This window comes from Equus przewalskii, unplaced genomic scaffold (assembly GCF_037783145.1).
Source record: "Equus przewalskii isolate Varuska unplaced genomic scaffold, EquPr2 contig_12967, whole genome shotgun sequence".
Taxonomy (NCBI): Eukaryota; Metazoa; Chordata; class Mammalia; order Perissodactyla; family Equidae; genus Equus; species Equus przewalskii.
Genome location: NW_027227121.1, coordinates 29,166 through 51,578, shown reverse-complemented (window position 1 = coordinate 51,578; position 22,413 = coordinate 29,166). Strand labels below are relative to the sequence as shown.

General features: G+C 41.8%; 1 protein-coding gene across 7 annotated transcripts in view; it reads left to right on the top strand.

Moving 5' to 3' along the window:
* The first annotated feature begins 437 nt into the window (after positions 1–437).
* Positions 438–22,413, top strand: part of LOC103545434 (transport and Golgi organization protein 1 homolog) — a 51,141-nt gene continuing 29,165 nt past the window's right edge. Inside the window, exons 1-3 of one of the 7 annotated variants that reach the window (XM_070606766.1) lie at positions 438–541; positions 8,895–8,988; positions 14,432–14,632. The gene's annotated coding sequence lies outside the window, so the exon portion shown is untranslated. Of the gene's footprint in view, positions 542–2,198; positions 5,416–8,894; positions 9,039–14,431; positions 14,633–22,413 lie in introns of those variants that run through there. The other 6 variants (XM_070606763.1, XM_070606770.1, XM_070606765.1 and 3 more) reach the window with 6 other exon arrangements.

Genomic DNA, 22,413 nt, shown 5'->3' with positions numbered 1-22,413 from the left:
GAAGGATCTGACAAGGCTTCCAGGAGTCCATCTAACTCCCAGGACTCCTCTTAAATAAAAGTTCCTTATGTTTTTAAAAATGACTTCTTTGAGATATAATTCACATATCAGACAATTCTCCCATTGAAGACATACAACTCAATGGCTTTCATTATATTCACAAATCCTTCCTTCTTGATTATATAAAGTTACTATTTTCAGGTTTCCATCTTGTCATCCCTGCTCTGTTTGGTCCAAGCAGTGCTGACAGAACCCAGAACTTGATGTGGACTGCTGTGGCCAGAACCCATTCGGGTTGGTCAAGAAACCTGCCCTGAGGTCCTCAGTCTTTGGGAAAAACTGAGTTTCCATCAAAGACCATATGATAAAGTTGTCACTTAAGTACAAATAGAAGAAACCACTGATTCCCAGGTTTACTCACATCCTTGTTTGGATAACCAGGAGACCCAAGCAGGAGGATCCAGAAGATGAACCTGTGTACCTCCATGTCCTGGTCCTCTCAGGGGTCCTGAGGTTGCCAGGAAGGTCGTCAGAGAGTCGGGTAGGAAAGGGTTGGGGAATGGGTAGGAATGGGCATAGGATTGAGTAGGGGATGTGGCAGGAAAGGGGGTGTTGGGTACCTGGGAGGGGAAGAAGAAGGGCTCAGGGAAAGTACTTGGTCAGATCAGGTTCTGGGGGGGGAGGAGGGTTCAGACAGGTCACTAGGTCAGTAAGTCAGCAGGACACAAGGAGCAGGTGAAGTGAACTCTCAGGAGCAGTTGGAGGGGACGAGAGCTTCGTCCTCCTCCGAGCCTTCTCCTGTTTGACTGCTGCCTTAGCAACCCCGATGCTTTATACTCCCTGTTGACCAATCACCGGCCTTCACCCCTGGTTCATCACAGTGGACACCGTGTGACCTCACGTTTAGAATGCCCCTCCCCCAACCGGTGCCTCCCCAGGAGCCATCCCAGTAACAGGTCCTCTTTGGAACCTTCACAGACCTTCTGGTTTCTGGTCCTTCCCAACCCAGGTCCCCTGTGCCCCACTTCTGGGCACCCCTCCTTCCTTTCTGACCTCCCAAGGTTTCCCAAGGCCATTGGCTGAAAAGCATACAAAGCAAAGGATGACAAAAGTGAAAGAAGAATCAAATACACAAGTAGAGTAGGAGGTTTCACATCCCTCTCTCAGCAACTCGTACAATAAGCAGACACAACATTCATAAGATGCAGAAGACCTTAACAGCAAACCATCTTAATCATACAGATATATCCATATATCTACACCAATATAACAACTGTTGAGGGCACATTAATTTAGGAAGATATGATACATTTACTAAATTAACCCTACTTATTTGGGCCATAAAGCAAATTTTAATATATTTCAGAGGAATGAAATCACACACACCACATTTCTGGTGATGTAATTCTGCTAGAAGTCACTGACAGAAAGCTAACTAGAAATTCCCGTATGTTTGAAAATTGAGAAGTAACTTTATAAATAAAATATAAATTTGAGAAGAAATTCCAAAGGAAAAGAGTCTATACTTGAACTGAATGATATCATCATGATAAAATGGTAATAAAATACATCTTCCTCTGCCCTGGGAATTCCACTTGTGTGATGAGATTGTATGGTCTCAAAATCATCCCCGATTAAACAGACATCTTCACACCTGAAACAGTGGTGAACATGTCACTTATCTGTCACCCTGCTACCTGTTAGCATGGGCTTACATTATGAACTTCAGTGTGGGAAATCCAAGCTGACTCTCATGACTGATCGCCCAGGATCTCCAGGGAGGTGAGGATTTTAAGAGAGAAAGTTCATCATCTTCTCCCCTGCGAGACCTGGGGACAATACCCAGAGAGCTCGGCAGGATGAGGAGTGAAGGATAGAGAAAGCCAAGTAGGTAGCAGGGGCCCATGGACCCAGGTGACTAGGACAAACCCCATTGGTGATCATCTCTTCTGCACCCTGTCCTGAGCTCCCTAAGGTGCACACAGCATTTCCTCAACTTGTTCAGACCCGTGGTAGCTTGAAATCATTGCTTTAAATCCCATTGCTTTTTATTATTATGTAGATTTATAGCAAACAGGAAACATTCAGTTATATCAGTTATTTCAGCTATATCAGTTATTTCAGTTATATCAGTTACATCAGTTACATAACGGATATATTGTCAGTTATATAACTGATATGTTGTCAGTTATATAATTGATATTATATCAGTTGTAATAGAAAACCAAAGTCTTTTACCACAAATGTAAAGAAACCGTCAAAAACAAGTAAAACAAAAACAAGGACAACAAAACAAGTGCATATGAAATTCTGTTTAGATGCTGTTGCCTGCCTCAAGAACCTCAGAGGTGGACTGTCCTGTCTAGGAGAGACTATTGCAGAAGGTGTGGAAGTCGGACTAGCCCAGAAGTGAATGGGAGAGAGGCTCCTGTAAGGGACTGGGGACTTCATGAAGGGTGCCAGGGTCACCTTGATCAGAGCTCCAGCAGGGAGGAGGGAAAGAAGGAGAAGAGAACAGAGGTTGGGGGCCTGGAACAGGTGAGATCTTTCCTGCAGCCGAGGAAGCGCTTGCTCCCCAAAGCCACCCAGTGTGAGCCTCCCATACAGGAGAGCCCTGCATGGCCCCTGGAGGCCAGGCCAGCAGCCTTGAGATTAAGATTCAGCTGTGTTGCTTACTGGCTGTGTGACACTGAATGGGTTTTCTTCATTAAATTGGGAGTGTCCAGGCCTGCATCCCAAGACTGTCCTAAGGACAACAAAAAGCCTCATGCTGAGCCCCTGTGGAGATTAGCATCATCATCTCCCAAGGGCATCTGTCCTCCCAGAACTGGCACCTTTAAAAGTGTGCAGCCGTTAAAGGCAATAATGATACAATCAAGGGCCTCTCTTGTTACGGGATGGTGCTAAGCCCTGTGCAGGCATCATCTTGTGGTGTCCTGAGGTTGGTACCATCTCTATCCCCCTTGCATAGATGGAGAGTCAAGTTCAGAGTGATCAGAGAGAGGGCTTTACCCAGGGTGAGAAAAGGGTCAGAGGACACTTTGGTCCGGGAAGGGATTTGGGGAGAGAGGGAAGCTGAGGTCTGGAGACTCCAGAGGGAGAAGGGACCAGAGAGAAGCTCTGCCTAGGACCCAGCTTTGCTTGGGGTTCCTTGCTCAGAAGATGAGCTCAAACCAGCTGGCTATGGTCACAGCCCTTTCTTCTCCACCAGGGACTGACTCAGTCATTGCTGTGTTAATGATAATATTGTCACATAATAGTCCTGACGATGGCATTATTCTTATTATTGTTATTGTGAGAGAGGGTGCAGCCCACTCTGACACATGCAGGGTCCTAACACTGCAGGATCCTGGGGACACATGCCTCTCTCCCTCTCTTGACCTCGGGATCAGCTAAGCCCCATGCAACACCTCCACTCAAAGTGCACACTGTCAGGGTCCCTGTCCCTGCCCGGGGCCCCTGTCCACAGAACCACCCTACCCTGGCCACTCTCTGGTACCTCAGGACCCAGCACAGCTGTCCAGAAGGCCCTGGCAGGGGGGAGATGCCCAGCACTCAGTCTGGAACTAGGAAAACACCCCCTTCCATGGCAGCTTAGGTGGGGCAGGTCATACCCCGGTCTATTCATCCTGTCTGCCTGCAGTGGCCTCCACTGAGTGTCAGGGCTGTTTGTTTTGTAAGCCTGGGTAAGGGATGAAGGTCTGGGAGTGTGTGTGTGTGTGTGCACTTGCGCATGCATGCACAAGTGTGTTTGGGTGTGTAAATCTGCATTATGGACCTGTGAGTGTGCTTCTGTGTCTGTGAATGTATTGATTGTGGATGTGAGTTTTCCACTGTATGGCACTGTGTTTCTGTGTGTCTTTGTATGTATTGTGTGTGTCTGTATCTCTGAATGACTGTATGTTGGTCATGCAAGTCTGTGTCTCTGGAAGTGTGCGTCCCTGCTGGAGCATCTATGTGTGTCTGTGTTATATATCTCTGTGTGTGTTGGTTGTGTGAGTGAATCTACTACCCCTTTGTGTGTTCTTGATTTTATCTAAGTGTGTATCTCTGTGTTCTCTGTATGTGTCTCCAGTGTGTGTAGGGTGTGCCCTGTGGGGCTGTGTCATGTGGCCCTAAGTGTGTGCATATGTTCTCCTCAGGGGTCATTGCCTGTGTCTGCAGTGTGGGTCTGTGTGAGCCTGTCCCTGAGCCCTATGCCCGAGTCCCCAGGTGAGGATGGAGGTGATTCCATGCCTGTGTGTCTTTGTGCTTGTGGTCTTATTTCCCTCTGAGTGTGTGTGTCTGTGCACCTCAGAAAAGGGCAGCTGCAGAGGGGATCTCTCCAAGGGTGACCCTAGTGGTGGGTGAGAAGGAGACAGTATGTGTTTCTCCCACCCCCAGGCTCAGCCCCTTCTGCCCCTTCTCCTCCCAGCCTCTGGTTTTCCCCCTAGTGGTCCTATCTCAGGCCCCAAGGATGGATGGAGTAAAGGATCAGTTCACAGGACCCCAGGCCAGGGGGGCAGGAGGGATCTGAACGTCAGGAGGGTGTTGTAGAGTGTGAGGGGAAGGATGTTGGGGTGGGGGGATACTGGACCCCTGGGAAGATTCCTGGGGGAATTCCTGGGCCCTTGGAAGACATGAGTGGGTGGGCGTATATGGGCGAAAGCTGAGGGGCAAAAGCCCTATGTATGAATGAGGGACTGGGTACCTCTGGAGAGGTCTGGAAGAGTCCTACAGGACTCCTGGGTTCCCAGAGAGCAGGTCCCTCACTCACCCATGTGGGACTTAGGCTGGGACCTAGGAAAGGCTGGTGCCTGGGGCTCTTCGGAGCATTCCTCCTGGACCTCTGTGTCCTGGACATCTACTGGGTGCACAGGGTCACCCAGGAAGCTGGTGCCAGCAGGGAGAATCAGGACCCAGGCTCTTTCTGATGGGGCTGGGGACAATTACAGAGGGACCACATTTAGGATAGGTTCATCCATAGAATGAATGCACAACACAGGGGCACCATTGATGTTCATATTCAGATTTTATTACCTCTAGTCCCAATCTGAGCACTCATCTGGGCAATCCAGAGGGTCAGTTCACAGGATCCGAGGCCAGGGGGGTACGATGGGATCTGGATGGCAGGAGAGGGTTATAGAGTGTGTGGGAGGGGATGCCTGGGGAAGACACTGGATCCCTGGTTAAGGCTTGGAAGATTCCTGGGACCTGGGAAGAGTGAGTGAGTGGGGCACCCTAGGGAGGGATGTGGAACAGAGCTCCTGGGTCCCTGGGAAGGAATGAAGGACTGGGCACCCCCCTTGAAAGAGCTGGAGGAATCCTGCAGGATTACTGCATTGCCAGAGGGCAGGGCTCTCACTCACCTGCACTGATCCAGTCTGGGACCTGGAAGCTGCAGCAGTAGCAGCAGTAGCAGCAGCAGCATTATTGGTGAGCACCGAGGCAGTGGATCTACTGGAGGGTGTCAGGTGAGGGATGGTCTGGCAGCAAGTGTAGTCACCAAGCTGGGCTGGCCACCCCTCCTTCCCCCTTCGCCAGACCCCACACTCACCCTGCCCCTGGCCTCACCCTCCAGTAGGGCATGAGTATGCCAGGCAGGGCAGACACCTGGGACCATATGGAGTGTCCCTCCTAGAGCTACCATTAAGTATGATGTTTGCTGTAGGTTTTTTCTATGTGTTCTTTATCAAGTTGAAGATGATTCCCCTATTCCTAGTTTGCTGAGAGTTTTAATCAGGAATGGGCATTGGTGAACAACTGATGGGCCAAAGAGAAGTCAGAAAGTATCTTGAGAGAAACAAAAATGAAAAGACAACATACCAAAACTTATGGGATGCAGCAAAAGCAGTTCTAAGAGGGAAGTTTCTAGCTATGAATGCTTAATTTAAGAAGAAAGAAAGATCTCAAATTAACAACTCAGCTTTACACCTCAACAAAGTAGAAAAAGAACAAACTAAGCCAAAGTTAGCAGAAAGAAGGAAATAATAAAGATTAGAGTAGAAAGTAAGAAAACAGAGACTATAAAGACAATAGAAAAAATCAACAAAACTGAATTGGTTCTTTAAAAAGATAAACAAAATTGACAAAATTTTAGCTACACAGATCAAGAAAAAAAAAGAGTGCCCAAATAAAATTATAAATGAAAGAAGAGACATTACAATTGACACCACAGAAATACAAAGGATCATAAGAGGATGTGCCAGCACGTGCCAGTCACATAGAGTAGGCCCCTGATAAGTGATAAATGGATGGAAGAAAGTCTACAGAACAGCCCAAGAAAAGGAGAATGAACTTGTGTGTCCAATGCAAATCCTGGAATCCACAGCACTTGCCATTCGCAAGCAAGGAGGGAACAACAAAGAGGAAGTTTCCACCACCTCCTTGTGTCACACAATTTCAAAATCAGGCTACATTTCAAATAGGTAGTAATCTGACACCTAACCCATGTAAATTAAGGACAACTTGAGGGGAACAGATAATGGCAACAAAGCTCAGTGAGCTCAGTCTCCTGCCCCTCTCACTTCTTCCCCAGCCATTTTGTTGCTGACCCAATGCAGAGGTTACATCCTAGAAACAGACAGTATTCAGGAGACCTCATCTATGCCTACCAGGATGCTTGAGGAAATATTATCTACTTAAAAGATATGAATGAAGCCGCCTTTTGTGGTTTTCTCAGGAACCACCTTTGTGCGTGGGAAACCACCCCCCCCCCACAACTGACTGCCAAGAAAAATCTCTATCGATTGCAAATGTCTGAGGCCCAGAGCATTGTGGTCAATGAGGCTACAGTCCCACTTGTGGACTCTGTCATGTCCAACTGCCCCACCTTGAAGACCAAGCTCCTGGTATCAGATATAAGCTATGGTGGGTGGTTGGGTTTTAAGGAGTTGATGAGGTGACTGGACACTGAAAACAAGATGCTTAAATGAAGCAAATACCTGATTTTGGAAAATGTGATGATACGTGAGAAGTGTTGTTTTAACTTGGGTGGTGTGAGAGGAAAGAGAAGGAAGCTGGACAGCAATTTCTAGTCCTGAAACCAGAGCATCCCCCAACACAAGAATTCATGATCTGTCTTACAAGGTCTCAGTCTGAGTGAAAGTCTCATCTCCTGATTCATACCTGAGTATTCATTCTCAGAGAGGGGCAAAAAATAGGTGATAGTAACATAAATAAGCAGTACACGTATTAAAAAAACAAAACAAAGAACACTCACCCTCGCTGGTAAATGGGGAAATACTTACTAAAATAATGAGAGGATGCCATGTTCATCCTCAGGTTAATGAAATATCGAGTTTCATAATTATTAATGTGGTCTCTAGAGGGCAATATTCCAGTGTCCGGGGATATAAAAGTCAACATGGAACTGATACTCTACACTGCAAAACGAACAAACAAGAAAACACATAAATGATCGAGATAATACAGATTGCAAAAGAGGCTTCGAAACAAAACAGAACAACAAGATAGAGTGACCTGATGTGGAATGGGGGAATTATTTTAGAGTTGGTGGCTTCCGAAGAGAGGACATTTAAGCTGCTATTTGAACACCAAGGAGCCATCCTTCTGAATATCTGTGGTTATGTCCCTGGCAGAGGGAACACTAAGGTAAAGCACCTGAGGTGGGAATGAGCTGGATCTGTTTGAGGAGCAGAGAGAATGCCAGGGTGCCTGAAGTGCAATGAGTGAGGAAGAGAGTAGGAGGTAAAGAGGTTGATGAGCAAGAGACGGTGGACTGCGGAGGCCTTGCAGGTCCTGCAGGAGAGGGAAGGACTTGATCTGACTTACATTTTTAAAAAGTACTCTCTGGCTGCTCTATGAACAATTGAACACAAGAAAGAGACCTGGCAGAGGGCTTGTTGTCCGGGTGAGAGGCTTTGGTGTGGACCAAGGCAGCAGCAGAGGAGACAGGACGCACCTCAGGCACAGAATTTAAATGGACACCAAAATATTCAGTGATCATGAAAAATAACATTTTAATTTTAAAATAAATTTTTAAAAACACATGTAAATAATAAAATAATTGTTTTAAAATGCATATACCTACATATAATTTTAAATATTTATTTTATATATTTATGTTACATATTTGTAACTTATGATTAACCATAAGATAATTTTAACTTTATAAATCTTCTAAAAGAAAATATTTTTAAAATTTCTTGAAATTAAAAATAATCAAATTGGCAAACTATCATCCTCAAACCAACTGCCTGTTTTTATAACAAAGTTTTACTGGAGCCAGGGGCAGGATTAGGCTGACCAAGTGAGGGGAGTCATGCAAGTGCTAGGCTGCATACTGTATTTAAGTAAAACTTTAATATTTTGTTTATCATAGATTTTTGCATTAATTTTTAATTTTTTAAAAAATATGACATTAAAATATTATTTATCTTGACTATTGAATTTGTTGGCATCCCCTTAAAAACCATGCTTGAGGCAAATGTTTCACTCACTTCACCGTAGTCCAGTCCCTGAGTAGAGATAATGAAGAGAATAGACAGATTAATGATAAGTTTTAGAGGTAGAGTTGGCAGGGCTTGTCAATGGATAGGATGTGGCATAGGTAGGTAGGTAGGTAAGTATGCAAGTAGATACCGAAAGAGAGAGAGTAAAGATTACTGAGTACTACAGATTTTTGGCTTGAGCAACTGGTTGAATAGAGGATCTTTTACCAAGAAAATTATGGCTGGAGTGTAAACACCACATATATTTCTTATGCAATAAAAATCAATACAAAATTTTTTAAAAGAGAAAAAATGGCAGCTCTCCCTCTAAAACTCATGCCCCAATATGACAAGATATGGGCTGTTATTTTCAAAAAGTACAGATGACCAAACCAAGGTCCTAGGCTTTAAGTCAGAGAACCTGCATTTAGAACTGACTGTTGCATCTTTTGTGACTTACAGACTTGTACCCCCAAAGCAAATCTGTGTGGGGATGAAGAGTCAGGATCCAATGGCCATCTGTTTCACCAACAGGACAAAAGGAGCTCCCACACTGGTGGAGTATTCCCAGCATGTTTTGGCAATGGGATGTAGTCAGGCTTCAAGGTACAGTCCTCCCACAGCCTGTACAGGCTTGGGGAATGAAGGGAGAATTTCATGGGACTGTAGGAGAGGAAGAACTTTTCCTCTATCCTTGTAGGTTCTTCTGGCTGGTCTAAATTAAATTAACATGAGACAGAATAGCAGGAGAAAAGTCAAACAGATTCAATAACATGCATACATGGGAGAAACCCAGGAATACTGAGTAACTCACCAACTTGGCCTAAGCCACCACCTTAAATATCATTTTCAGCTAAAGACAACAGAGGATGTTGGGGGTAGTGGTTTGGGACTTCAAAGGGGAGGAAAGCAATTCACATGGAGATGTAAAAGAAAATGTTTGATAAACAAATGTTTGTCGTGCCTTGCAGAGACAATGAGACATGGAGAGGACTTTGATCAAATGGGTCTTGCTAGGTTCTTCCCTGTCTACCACTCCGAGTTCATATTATACAATAGTTATCTATGGTGATAGCTCCTTCCCGAAGCAGGCGTTCTAGCTTAAATTCTTTTAGGCAGTTAGGGGGAGGTGAAAATTTCTTCCTGAGTCTTTTATTCCTAAAAATAATCAAGCCAAAGAGACACATTTTGCAGTGGCAAGTTCTGCTCCCCTACAGGAATAAAGCTAAGGAAGGAGTTTCTTACCAAATACTGCAGAAAATATCAATACTGAGAGAAGGAACAGGACTGAGAGCAGAGTGGGAGTGTTACACCAAAGGGTCAAAAGAAAATTACTGTAGAGCCAGAAATCTAAGAGTCTGGGTGAGAGGAAGAGCAGTGGGTCCCTGTAGCTGGGGAGGGGTACAGGACAATTATGCAAAAGACACACTGTTGTTTGTTTCCTGTTCTTCCAAGCTAACAGAACCATGGTGAACAAATGTGTTGCCCAATATGTAGTGATAAACACAAAGACAGAGTCACAACTTATAAGGGGTTTGGGTCTAGAGTCAGCATCTAAGATGAAAATCCCATGTCATCATCATATTCTTAAAAAAAAAAATCTTCAAAATATCTCGTGGATACTATACCATCTCTTGGCAAATCCAATGTAGTCCATTTCTCCTCCAGCACCAAAACTGATTTCAATTTCTTAGTTGAAAACAAATTGAAGTAACTGGCTTGCATTTGTTTTGTTTTGATTTGTTTGGAGTTTAGTTTCCCAACCTTATAGTCAAGTCTCTCTAAGATAATTGGTTGTGTGTTATGACTCTATGCTCACGTTCACTTAACAAACTCTACCCAAGGATCCCTTATGTGAAATAGATACACATATATGTGTTGCTCAATCTTACCACCAAGTCTTTGACTTTATAATGTCCATTGCATATCAGGTAGAGAATTAGAATTGGAGAAATTGAAATTATTCATTTATTCAATCCATGAATTCATAAAAGTGCCTGCTGGATAACATCCAGGACCTCCTAAAGCCCTGGTACCCGGAAGGCAACATAATGCCAACCAAGACAGATACTGACGGAATTTAAGGAGATTCTATTGGCCTTAAGGTCATACCCCAACAGTCAGGAAATGTCCCCAAGTTACCCAGATCTACAAAGAAAGGAGCTTTCACAGTGATTCTATAAGATATAGGATTGAAATCTGTGCCAAGTCCCTAGTCTCCAATTCCACCTCCCTGACAACACAACACCAAAACTATCCACATCAAGGCCGGCCCCGTGGCAAAGTGGTGAAATTCACAAGCTCCACTTCGGCGGCCCAGGGTTCAGATCCTGGGCATGGACATGGCACCACTCATTAGGCCATGTTGAGGCGGTGTCCCACATGCCACAACTAGAAGGACCCACAACTAAAATATACAACTATGTACTGGGGGGATTTGGGGAGGAAAAAAAAGAAGGAAAAAAAAAGGAAGATTGGCAACACTAGTTAGCTCAGCTGCCAATCTTTAAAAAAAATATACAAAACTACCCACATCATTATGATGGGGATACTGAGATAAGAGGGGACTGGAGGCACCTGGAGGGCTGATATTGAGTCAGAGGCCTACAGGCAGGTGTTTAACAGATCTTGTGTTCTAATGTAAATATCAGAAGATATAAGCAATCAAGGAAATCCAAACACAGATTTAGGACCCTGCAGAATCAACTTGCCTTAAAGAGGTCAGTAGTCAAAGAGTGCAGGAATTGAGAGCAGGTTTGACGGTCTCTATCTAATGTCATTTTCAATTCTGTGTTCATTGTAGGGCTCCATACAGTAAGTGTGATACCTGATCTCTACTCTGTGTTGCTCACTAGATCAGGAGAAAAGAGGGGTTCAAAGATGAGTCAGGTGTGAACTTTACCCTCAAGAATTCCACAGGCTAGTCAGAGGGCCATGACAACCATGTGAATAACTGTAATTCATGGCAGAAAGTTTGTGGTTCTTTAGGAGAAAGCATTGGGAGACTCAGAGGACAGAGCAATCATTTCCAAAAGAGAAGAGCATATGAAGGACTGGAGATGAACTCTGTGTATGGGATTTGATTAGTGGAGGTAAGAGTGGAAAGAGCACTCAGAGCAAAGAAAACAGCATAGACAACCCAAAGGCTGGAAGAGAAAAAGCAAGAGGATGTATGGAGCACAGAGCCAGTTTGGCTTAAGTATAAAGTGTGGAAAGGAAAGAAATGAGAGGTGAGAGTGAGGCCAGATGGCCTTGAATATCAGAAAATAATATGGCCCTTATCATGACAGCAGTGGGAAGCCACTGAAGGATTTTTTTTTTCTAAGTAGGAAAATGTGATCATCAGAACAGAGTTCTAGAACACGAGATGATTAGACCAGGAGGCAGTGGCATTTCAGCTCATTACAGCCAGGATAACAGCCCTGCACATTTCCAAGCCTTCCTGCTCTGCCATCTAAACATGGATAATTCCCTGGTACCACTACTTTACTTGGAGAAGCTCTGATACCAAAGAATTATGTGCTCCAAGCACAAGAGCAAGGAAAGTGTTGAGCACTGAGATGGCTCTGGCATTAAACAGATAAACATTCAAACCCCAATTCTGCCAAAGAGCAGGTGTGACCTTAGGCAAGTCATTTCACCTCATGATACTTCACTATTATTTGCAAAATGAGATAATGCTGTATTTTGTGGACTCCAAGAGTTTTTTTTACATTTTTTTACATTTCACTGTTAAAATCAGACAGTGCCTTACGATCAACAGCATGCCCGAGTTTAAGTAGCAATGCTTTGTGTTCTTGATGAGTCATAGAGCAATGGTGTGACTCACAATTGATGGCATCTTAGATTGACCAAATACGGTAACACCTACCTCCCAAGGTTGTGAGATTTAAATGAGCTATTGTACAGAGCATGCTTAGCTCAGTGCCTGAACTGAGGCTGCAGGTTAATAACAGTAGCTACCCTAACACGGGGAGGAGGCAGTAGGACATAGTGCTTCAGAGCCCATTGGCTAGATCAAGCTTCAAATTCCAAGGCTGCACTCACTACCTTGTACTAGCCATTTCATGTCTATGAGACAGTTCTCTCATCTGCCAAAATGCCAATCTTATAGCATTTTTGTTAGAATTAAATTAGATATAACTTAAAGTAAAATTTAACAGTATCTCTCAAGACTTACAAATGCACATGTCCTTTTACTCAGGAGTCTGTTTCCAGGAATTCATCCCACAGATACATAGCCAAGGATAGTTTTTGCAATATTTGTAATAGCTAAAAGGCTATTTTGGGGGACTGGTTAAACAAGCAAAATTAACTCTCTCCAATGGAATATTATGCTACTATTTGAAAATATAGTACTTCTGCATGTTTGATATGGGAAGATCTTCAGTATGCACTGCTCAGGAAAACAAACAGTGCACAACAGTATATAGAGTGTGCTGCTATTTGTACAGAGGGAAGTATTTAACAAGTTAGCATGTTTAAAGCACTGAACACAGTACCACATAATGGTGTAAGACCCTGAATATACAAAGGGACAATGGCCAGACAACATGTCAAAGTAGAACTCTGACCCACAATCTGCAGCAACCAGCCCAGGAAGCCACCCTGCTGTGTCTAAGTCAGAGTAGGAAGGAGTCAGACCACTACCCCCAGCAACCTCCTTTGTCTTATCTGAAGATGGTATTTAAGGTGGTGGTTTTGTACATTTTAGTGAGTTGCTCAGCTTTCCTGAATTTCTGCTGTGTATACATGCTATCAAACTTTGTTTGATTATCTCCTGTTATTCTGTCTCATGTTAACTCAATTCTTAGACAAGCCAGAACAACCTAGAGGGTTGGAGAGTATTTCTTCCTCCGCTACAAAGGCAAATGTAGAGTTGAAGAGTTTTTAAAAACCTTAGTTCTCTTAACAGAAAAATTTCAGTTTTTTGAACATAGGAAATTATTTTTAGAAAATAGATTTTCTGTCTTTTAGGTAGACTTACTCAAAAATAAAGAAAAATCTTTTTTTTTTTTTAAAGATTTTATTTTTTCCTTTTTCTCCCCAAAGCCCCCCGGTACATAGTTGTGTATTCTTCGTTGTGGGTTCTTCTAGTTGTGGCATGTGGGACGCTGCCTCAGCGTGGTCTGATGAGCAGTGCCATGTCCGCGCCCAGGATTCGAACTAACGAAACACTGGGCCGCCTGCAGCGGAGCGCGCGAACTTAACCACTCGGCCACGGGGCCAGCCCCAAGAAAAATCTTTTATATTTCTTTATCAAGAGCAGACTAAACATACAAGAAAATGATCCTTTTAAGAGAAAGAAAACAAAATTCTAAGCTTGTATGAGCTTACTATTGATATCAAAACACATTTCATTAAATTTATTCCACTCCTAGCCAACTTGACCATGCACAAAACTCTCTTCTCAGAGTTCCTCTTCCACAAGGCTCCTAAACTTTCTTTTATTTTACACTTAGAATATGTTCGAGGTCTTTCTTTTTAGCCTCTCCTTAGGACAAAAATATTATTATTATGTTTTTCCTAACCCATTTTACTTTAGGACAAATTCATTTTTCTTAACAAAACAAAAATATCCATTTCTTACCTTTCCTACTGGAAACGTACATCTTACTTTCTTTGTATATAGAGATGCTTTCCTTATTAACTTTTAGTAGCTTTAATCATATATATAGAGTGTTTAACACCTGGAAACCTTAATGTTTAGTGAAAAGAAAGAAGTAAGCAAGTATAAACTATTTTTTACATTAGCATTATGTGGCTTGGCAAATTTATAAATATTTTTCATAATTTCTATGAACATGTTACTTTACGGTACAATCTTTTAATAAAGCACAAGACATTTATTAATAGACCCAAACATTTTAAGTTTCTTTGTAAAAATAAGACAAAAGTGGGTAAATTTAGACTTGCTTAGCAATTAATGTTTCAGTGTTTTATTCTATTTGAAAATGATCTGGCTATTTAATGAATTTTCCACCATTTAATTTAACCAGGCAAAACTTCAAAGTTTTGAGTGACGTCAGCGTCATGGCGGAGTGAGCTGTCCCCTGAGATTCTCCTGTCTGATATACAAAAAAAAGGATATTTACATACCAACAGAGGACATTCCCACAACACAAAAGATGTCTCACAGACGAAAGCAGCCACATGTCTGAAGGTGGAGGTGCTGGATCCCTTGGAGGAAGGGGAAGGAGGTAAGGTGAATGTCCTCTCCCTCCAAAATGGTAGCAACCATGAGACTGCACATGGCTCTGAGAGGAGAGAGGGGAGGGGTGGCCCTCTGCGGGAACACCTTCACTCTCCAAGTTCCCTCACAGCCCATGGGAAAGCATCACACAGAGGTGATTAAGCCATTGTGAGAATGTCTTCATCAAGCTAGGACCCAAGGAGAGCAGATAGGAAGGGCAGAGAAAGAACACCCTCAGGATCACACAGGTGAAAGAAAGCATTGCTCCCCGCTCCCAGAGCTCCAGCTCAACCAGTTGGCCAGAGGGCCACACAGATAGAAAAGCAGCCAGTGGCTGGAGCAAGCGAGCCACAGATCACAGTAGGTTCAGAATATAAAGCTCTTGACACCCATCCAGTGCTGGCAGGGGGAAGCTGAGACCAGATACTATCACTATGCAGAGGCACACATCCACACCATCAAGCAGTATGAAAAAATATATTAAATCTCCAGACCAGAAGGAAAATTACAAGTACCCAGTAACCAATCCTGAAGGCATAGATATTTATAATCTAAATGACAGAGAATTCAAAATTGCTATCATAAAAAACCTCAACGAGCTACAAGAAAATACAGACAGTTCAATGAAATCAGGAACTCCTTCAAAAAAAGGCATTGAAAATATAAAGAAACATCAGAAAGGTTGGAGATGAAAAACACAATGAGTGAGAGAAAGAAAAATCTGCACTCCCTAAACAATAGAGCTGATATTATGCAGGAGCAAATCAGCAGTCTTGAGGACAGAAATATAGAAATGCTTCAAATGCAGGAGGCGAGAGAACTAAGATGAAAAAGAAATGAAGAAATTCTCCAAGAAATATCCGACTCAATTAGAAAATGCAAAATAGCGATTATAGATATTCAAGAGGGAGAAGCGAAGGAGAAATGGAGCAGAAACCTTGACCAAAGAAATAATAGCTGAGAACTTCGCAAACATGGGGAAGGAGCTAGAAATACAAGTGAAAGAAGCCAATAGATTTCCTAATGGTATCAAGGTAAAAAGAACTTCTCCAAGGCATATAGCAGTAAAGATGGCAACAGTAAATGACAAAGAAAAAATACGAAGGGCAGCAAGGCAGAAGAAAATAACTTACAAAGGAACCCTTATCAGGCTTTTGACAGATTTCTCAGAAGAAACCTTACAGGCTAGGAGAAAGTGGAATGATATAGTCAAAAGTCTAACAGACAAAAACTTTCAGCCAAGAATACCCTATCCAGCAAAAATATCCTTCAGATATGATAGAGAAATAAAAACTTTCCAAGATAAACAAAAGCTAAGGGAGCTCATCACCCCAAGAACCCTCCTACAAGAAATGATCAAGATGGTCCTCATACCTAGAAAAAAATTAAGGGGGGTTACAAAACCTTGAGCAAGGAGAGACAAAATCAGAAAATTGCAGCTCTCTATCAGAGCAGGTTAACAAACAATTATAATATTAAAGATAAAGGGAAGGAAAACACCAAAAATAAATGTAATTTCCATTTTAACCACAAACTCAAAACACAAGATGGAACTAGATGTGACAATAATAACTTAGAAGAGGAAGAGGTAAGGAATGGAAATGGCTTCATCTAAGGAAATAAGAGGCTATCATTAAATGGACTATCTCATCTATGAGTTTTTTTATACAAATCTCATGGTTACTACCAAAGAAATAATTAGAACAGACACATAAATGATAAATAAGGAGAAAACTAAGAAAACCATCATAGAAATCTACCTAACTTAATTGATAGTCGAAAATACATGGCACAAGAAACAAAGGAAATGCAGAAGAATGGAAAAAACAAGTGATAAAATGGCAGCATTAAGCTCTCATATATCAATAATCACTCTAAATGTAAATGGATTGAATTCACCCGTCAAAAGCCACAGAGTGGTGGGATAGATTTAAAAACAACACCCAATAATATGCTGCCTCCAGGAAATCCATCTCAGCTCCAAAGACAAACACAGGCTCAGAGTGAAGGGATGGAAGATGATACACCAAGATAATGGCAAAGAAAAGAAAGCAGGTGTTGCCATATTTATATCAGACAAAGTAGACTTCAAGATAAAACAGGTAAAGAGAGACAAAGAGGAGCAGTATATAATGATCAAAGGGACACTCCACCAAGGAGACATAGCACTTATAAATACATACGCACCCAACATAGGAGCACCAAATTACATAATGCAAGTATTAACAAGCCTAAAAGGAGATATTAATTACAATACAATAATAATAGGGGACCTCAACACCCCATTTACATCAATGGATAAATCATCCAGAGAGAAAATCAACAAGGAAACAGTAGATTTAAATGAAAAACTAGACCAGATGGATTTTATACACATATATAGAACACTTCATCCAAAAACAGCAGAATTCACATTCATCTCAAATGCATATGAAACATCCTCAAGAATAGAAGATATGTTGGGAAATAAGGACTGCCTCAATAAAGGAAATCATATCAAGCATCTTTTCTAACCATAATGCTATGAAACTAGAAATCAACTACAAGAAAAAAGCTGAGAAAGGGACAAATATGTGGAGGCTAAACTACACACTACTGAACAACCAATGCATCATTGGCGAAATTAAAAGAGAAATAAAAAATATCTCGAGACAAGTGAAAATGAAAATACACCATGCGAACTCATACAGGGTGCAGCAAAAGCGGTCCTAAGAGGGAAATTCAAAGCAATCCAAGCCCATCTTAACAAATTTGAATAATCTCAAATAAGTGATCTTAAACTACACCTAATAGAATTAGAAAAAGAACAAAGCCCAAAGTCAGCAGGAGGGAAATAATAAAAATAGAGCAGAAATAAATGAAATTGTGACCAAAAAAAAGACAGTAGAAAGGATCCACGAAAGGAAGAGCTGTTTCTTTGAAAAGATAAACAAAATTGACAAACCCTTAGCCAGACTCACTAAGAAAAAAAGAGAGAAGGCTCGAATGAGTAAAATCAGAACTGAAAGAAGAGAAATCACAATAGATAACACAGAAATAAAAAGGATTTTCATAGATTATAAGAGAATAGTATGAAAAGCTATATGGCAACAAATTGGACAATCTAGAGGAAACACATACATTCTTAGATTCATACAACCTCTCGAAACTGAATAAAGAAGAAATAGAGAATCTAAATAGACCAAGCACAAGTAAAGAGGTTGAAACAGTAATCAAACACCTCCCCAAAAATAAAATCCAGGACCAGAGGGCTTCTTGGAGAATTCTACCAAACCTTCAAAGCAGATTTAATACCTATTCTTCTCCAACTACTCAAAAAAAATTGAGGAAGATGGAACACTTCCTAACACATTCTATGAAGCCAACATCACTCTGATCCCAAACCCACACAAGGACAACACAAAGAGGGAAAATTACAGGACAATACCACTGATGAACATAGACACAAAAGTCAATAACAAAATATCGGCAAACAGAAAACAGCAATACATTAAACAGATCATACACCATGATCAAGTGGGATTTATACCAGAGACACAGGGATGGGTCGACATTCGCAAATCATTCAGTGTGATACACCACATTAACAAAATGAGGCATAAAAACCACACGGAGCCCTCTTTAAGGATGGCGTTGGCTGAAGAGAGCTGCCTTGCTCAAGGTTACGCCACCTTCAACGGACAGCCTGCACTAATTACTGATTAGTGTGGGCATGTAAAGGGCAGGATCTCTTTATCTTGGAATAACTTTAAGGGGCTATCCAAAGTCCAGAGGTCACAGTGGGTTGGCTGAGGGCTTTTTGGGGAGTTCACGGCTGATAAATTTCTTCCTCTGCCCAATTCCACATCGTTCCCCTTCCTTCACAGGTGTTGATCCCCAAAGAACTCCTTAATAAACTTCTTATACAAGTAATCTCTGTCTCAGGGTGTGCTTCCTAGAAATCCCAACATACGAAAGCACTCCAAGCTGCTTCCTGCCTCAGAGCTTTGCACTATTAGTGCAGAAATAATCACCAATTCCCTTTGTCTATTGTTTTAATTTTCATTTTCCTGATCACTTGTGGGTTGAGTAACTTTTCAATTTGCCTTTCTTTTGGGGAAGCTGTTCTGCAACAGTTATGACTACTCACTTGATCATCTCCTTGAGGTTCCCCCACCCCTCTCTGGGGTTCTGAGACACAATTAGCTTGGAGAGAAAATTTTCACATTTAGATGCAACAGCATCTACTGCTGGGGCTAAAACTTCATTGGTAATAATGCACTTTGCTTTTGAAGATTGTAGTCTGTAGAGGATGTCTTTCCGGGTCAGCTGAGTGGTTCCTGGAATAAAACCGTCCCTAAAGGAGCAGAAAGGAAACAGTGTTTAGAAGGAAGGATTTCCTTCATCATGTTCGTTGGGATAGTGTAGATGGTTCATGTACATTCTGTAATCTCAGAATGAGTTAGTCAGAGTACCAGCAAGGGATCTATTTGTCTTCCTTTCACTATTTTGCCTTTCCTATGACCTCAAAGCTATGACCCTTCTGACCTAACATGAAAAGGTGTTAGAGCTGGATGATTATCTTCTGGCTGGAGATCATTCATAATGCTCAGCTTGAAGAGGGTTTTGATTGAAAAGTAATGTTACCAATGTTGATTGAGTACTTGAGTGCCAGGTGCTATTCTAAGTGTTCTGCATGTTTTAACTCATTTGATCCCCACCCAAAAACCCCAAACACAAAAGCTGTGAATAACTTGCCCAAGATCACCAGTGGCAGTGTAGGGAGTGAACCCTGCAACCTGACCCCAGAGCTGTACACTTAATCACTTCCATCCAGTGTCTCTTAAAACGGGCATGACTGTTTGACGGTTTTTTTCCAAAGGAAGAATTAAGGCATTCATCTTCTCTGTGCTGCTTCTCTGGCCTGCTGTGACTTCTACTGTGAGGTGTAGTGGAATGGTTCAGAGTGTGTCCTGGAGCCAGATACTCTAACAAGGTTGCCTTGGACAAGCCACTTCACTTCTGTGAGTCTCAGGTTTTGCCTGGTCATTCCTGGACTCTTGGCACTGACTCATCTTTATTTTGGAAAGGACAAGTCCCTTCAGTGGAATTCCTCAGAAAACAGACAACCAGGACTAAAATTCAAGTTTCCTCGGAATATCTTCCCTTTCTAAAAATGGCAACATAACAACAGGTTTTTACTCCAAGCTTATTCCTTAAAGATGTGCCACCTAGGGATAGGTAGTTAGCCTCCCATGGCCTAACACTTTTCCATAATTTAAAGGCACTCTCTAGCAACAGGCCCACTGCCAGCAATTTATGCCCAGAAGCCGCACTTTATTTAAAGACATTACCCTTAGAAAATTAATTTCTGCCAACATATAATTCCTATCATATCTTTAAAAGAATCTGTTAACAGTGATCAATCTTACCTATTAAAACTATTTCCTGTCCAAATTAATCATTCTGGGAAACATTACATAGTTTCTTGCCAGGGAGCAAACTGTTATTTTAAATAAAAAATAACTTTCCAGTATTGCTCTGGGGTGTTGTCTTAGTTGATTATAAACACAATGGATTCATTTATTCACTGATTCATGAAAAAATATGTATTGAGAAGGCCAGCCCCGGTGGCCTAGTGGTTAAGGTCGGTGTGCTGCACTTCAGCAGCCTGGGTTTGGTTCCTGGGCATGGACATACACCACTTGTCAGTGGCCGTGCGGTGGCAGTGGCCCACATACAAAATACAGGAAGATTGGCAACAGATGTTAGATTGAGGGCGAATCTTCCTCATTTTGTGAATGGTGTAAAAGAATGGTCTATTTTCATTCTTTTACATGTGGCTGTGCAGGTTTCCCAACAATATTTGTTGAAGAGACTTTCCTTTCTCCATTGTATGTTCTCAGCTCCTTTGTTGAAGATTAGCTGTCCATAGATGTGTGGTTTTATTTCTGGGCTTTCAATTCTGTTCCAATGATCAGTGTGTCTGTTTTTGTACCAGTACCATGCTGTTTTGATTACTGTAGCTTTGTAATATGTTTTGAAGTCAGGGATTGTGATGCCTCCAGCTTTGTTCTTTTTTCTCAGGATTGCTTTAGCAATCTTTTAGTCTGTGGTTGCCCCATATGAATTTTAGGATTCTTTGTTCTATTTCCGTGAAGAATGTCATTGGGATTCTGATTGGGATTGCGTTGAATCTCTGAATTGCTTTCGGTAGTATGGACATTTTAACTATGTTTATTCTTCCAATCCATGTGCATGATATCTTTTTCCATTTCTTTATGTCATCATCTATTTTTTTCAATAATGCCATATAGTTTTCGTTGTATCATTTCCTTGGTTAAATTTATTCCTAGATATTTTATTCTTTTTGTTGCGATTGTAAGTGGAATTGTATTCTTGATTTCTATTTCTGTAAGTTCATTATTACAGTATAGGGATGCAACTGACTTTTGTAAGTTGATTTTATACCCTGCAACTTTACTGTAGTTGTTGATTATTTCTAATAGTTTTCCAATGGATTCTTTAGGGTTTTCTATATATAAGATCATGTCGTCTGCAAACAGCAAGAGTTTCACTTCTTCATTTCCTGTTTGGATTCCTTTTATTCCTTCCTCTTGCCTAATTGCTCTGGCCCAAACCTCCAGTACTAGTTTGAATAAGAGCGGTGATGGTGGGCACCCTTGTTTTGTTCGTGTTCTCAGAGGGATGGCCTTCAGTTTTTTCCCCATTGAGTATGATGTTGGCTGTGGTGTTTATTGTGTTGAGGTAATTTCCTTCTATCCCCATTCTATTAAGCATTTTTATCATAAATGGCTGATGGATCTTGTCAAATGCTTTTTCTGCATCGATTGAGACAATTATGTGGTTTTTATTCCTCATTTTGTTAATGTGGTGTAACACATTGATTGATTTGTGGATGTTGAACCATCCCTGAGTCCCTGATATAAATCCCACTTGATCATGGCATGTGATCTTTTTAGTGTATTGCTGTATTCAGGTTGCCAATATTTTGTTGAGGATTTTTGCATATCCATTATATGAACGCCTCTGCTTAATTCTCTTTTCTTTCTATCTCAACCTCATGTTGCACAGGAATAGGACTTTTTGTTCCCTGCCCCTTACTCTCCCTCCAAATCTTTGCATGGTACCCTCTGGATTGAACATCAATTGAGTGGTTAACAAACTCTTCTACTTTCACATTTTCTACATCCTCTTCACTGAATGTTCTTTTCATTGTTTGCTTTATGAGATCTGGCTCTTCATGAGAATAGATTACTATTTCCCCCTTTTAAGTGGAGGCTGTTGATTCTTCCATGATCCTTGGGTTTGGCACCATTCGAGCTTCCAGTACGACCTCCTGACCATTACCCCTCTCACCCTATCTACAATCCCTCTCTCTCTTTGAGACTCACGCCATTTACCTTAACCACCCTCTGACACTCCTGGTTGTTGTAATTTGCCAACCTCCCAGTCATTCCTTGTCCATTAAAGCCTTTAGCATAAAGTTCATGATCTTTCCTTTGACTCCATGTCCCACCATTATCCTGAGTGACTCCTACATCTATATGGATGACTAATCCTACACTCTAGTCTCTTCCTTCTTTGACTTTTACCATCAGGGAGTTTCATGACACTTTAACCCCCTTGGCAATGCCTTTGACTTTGCCATCACCTGTAAATGTTTCACCTCTGAAATCTTAAGTCCATGCATCTCATGTTTTGATTACTACTGCTATGGACTTAATTGGTCTCCCTAAAACTTGTATATTGGAGCCCTAACCCCAAATATGGTGGTATTTGGAGGTG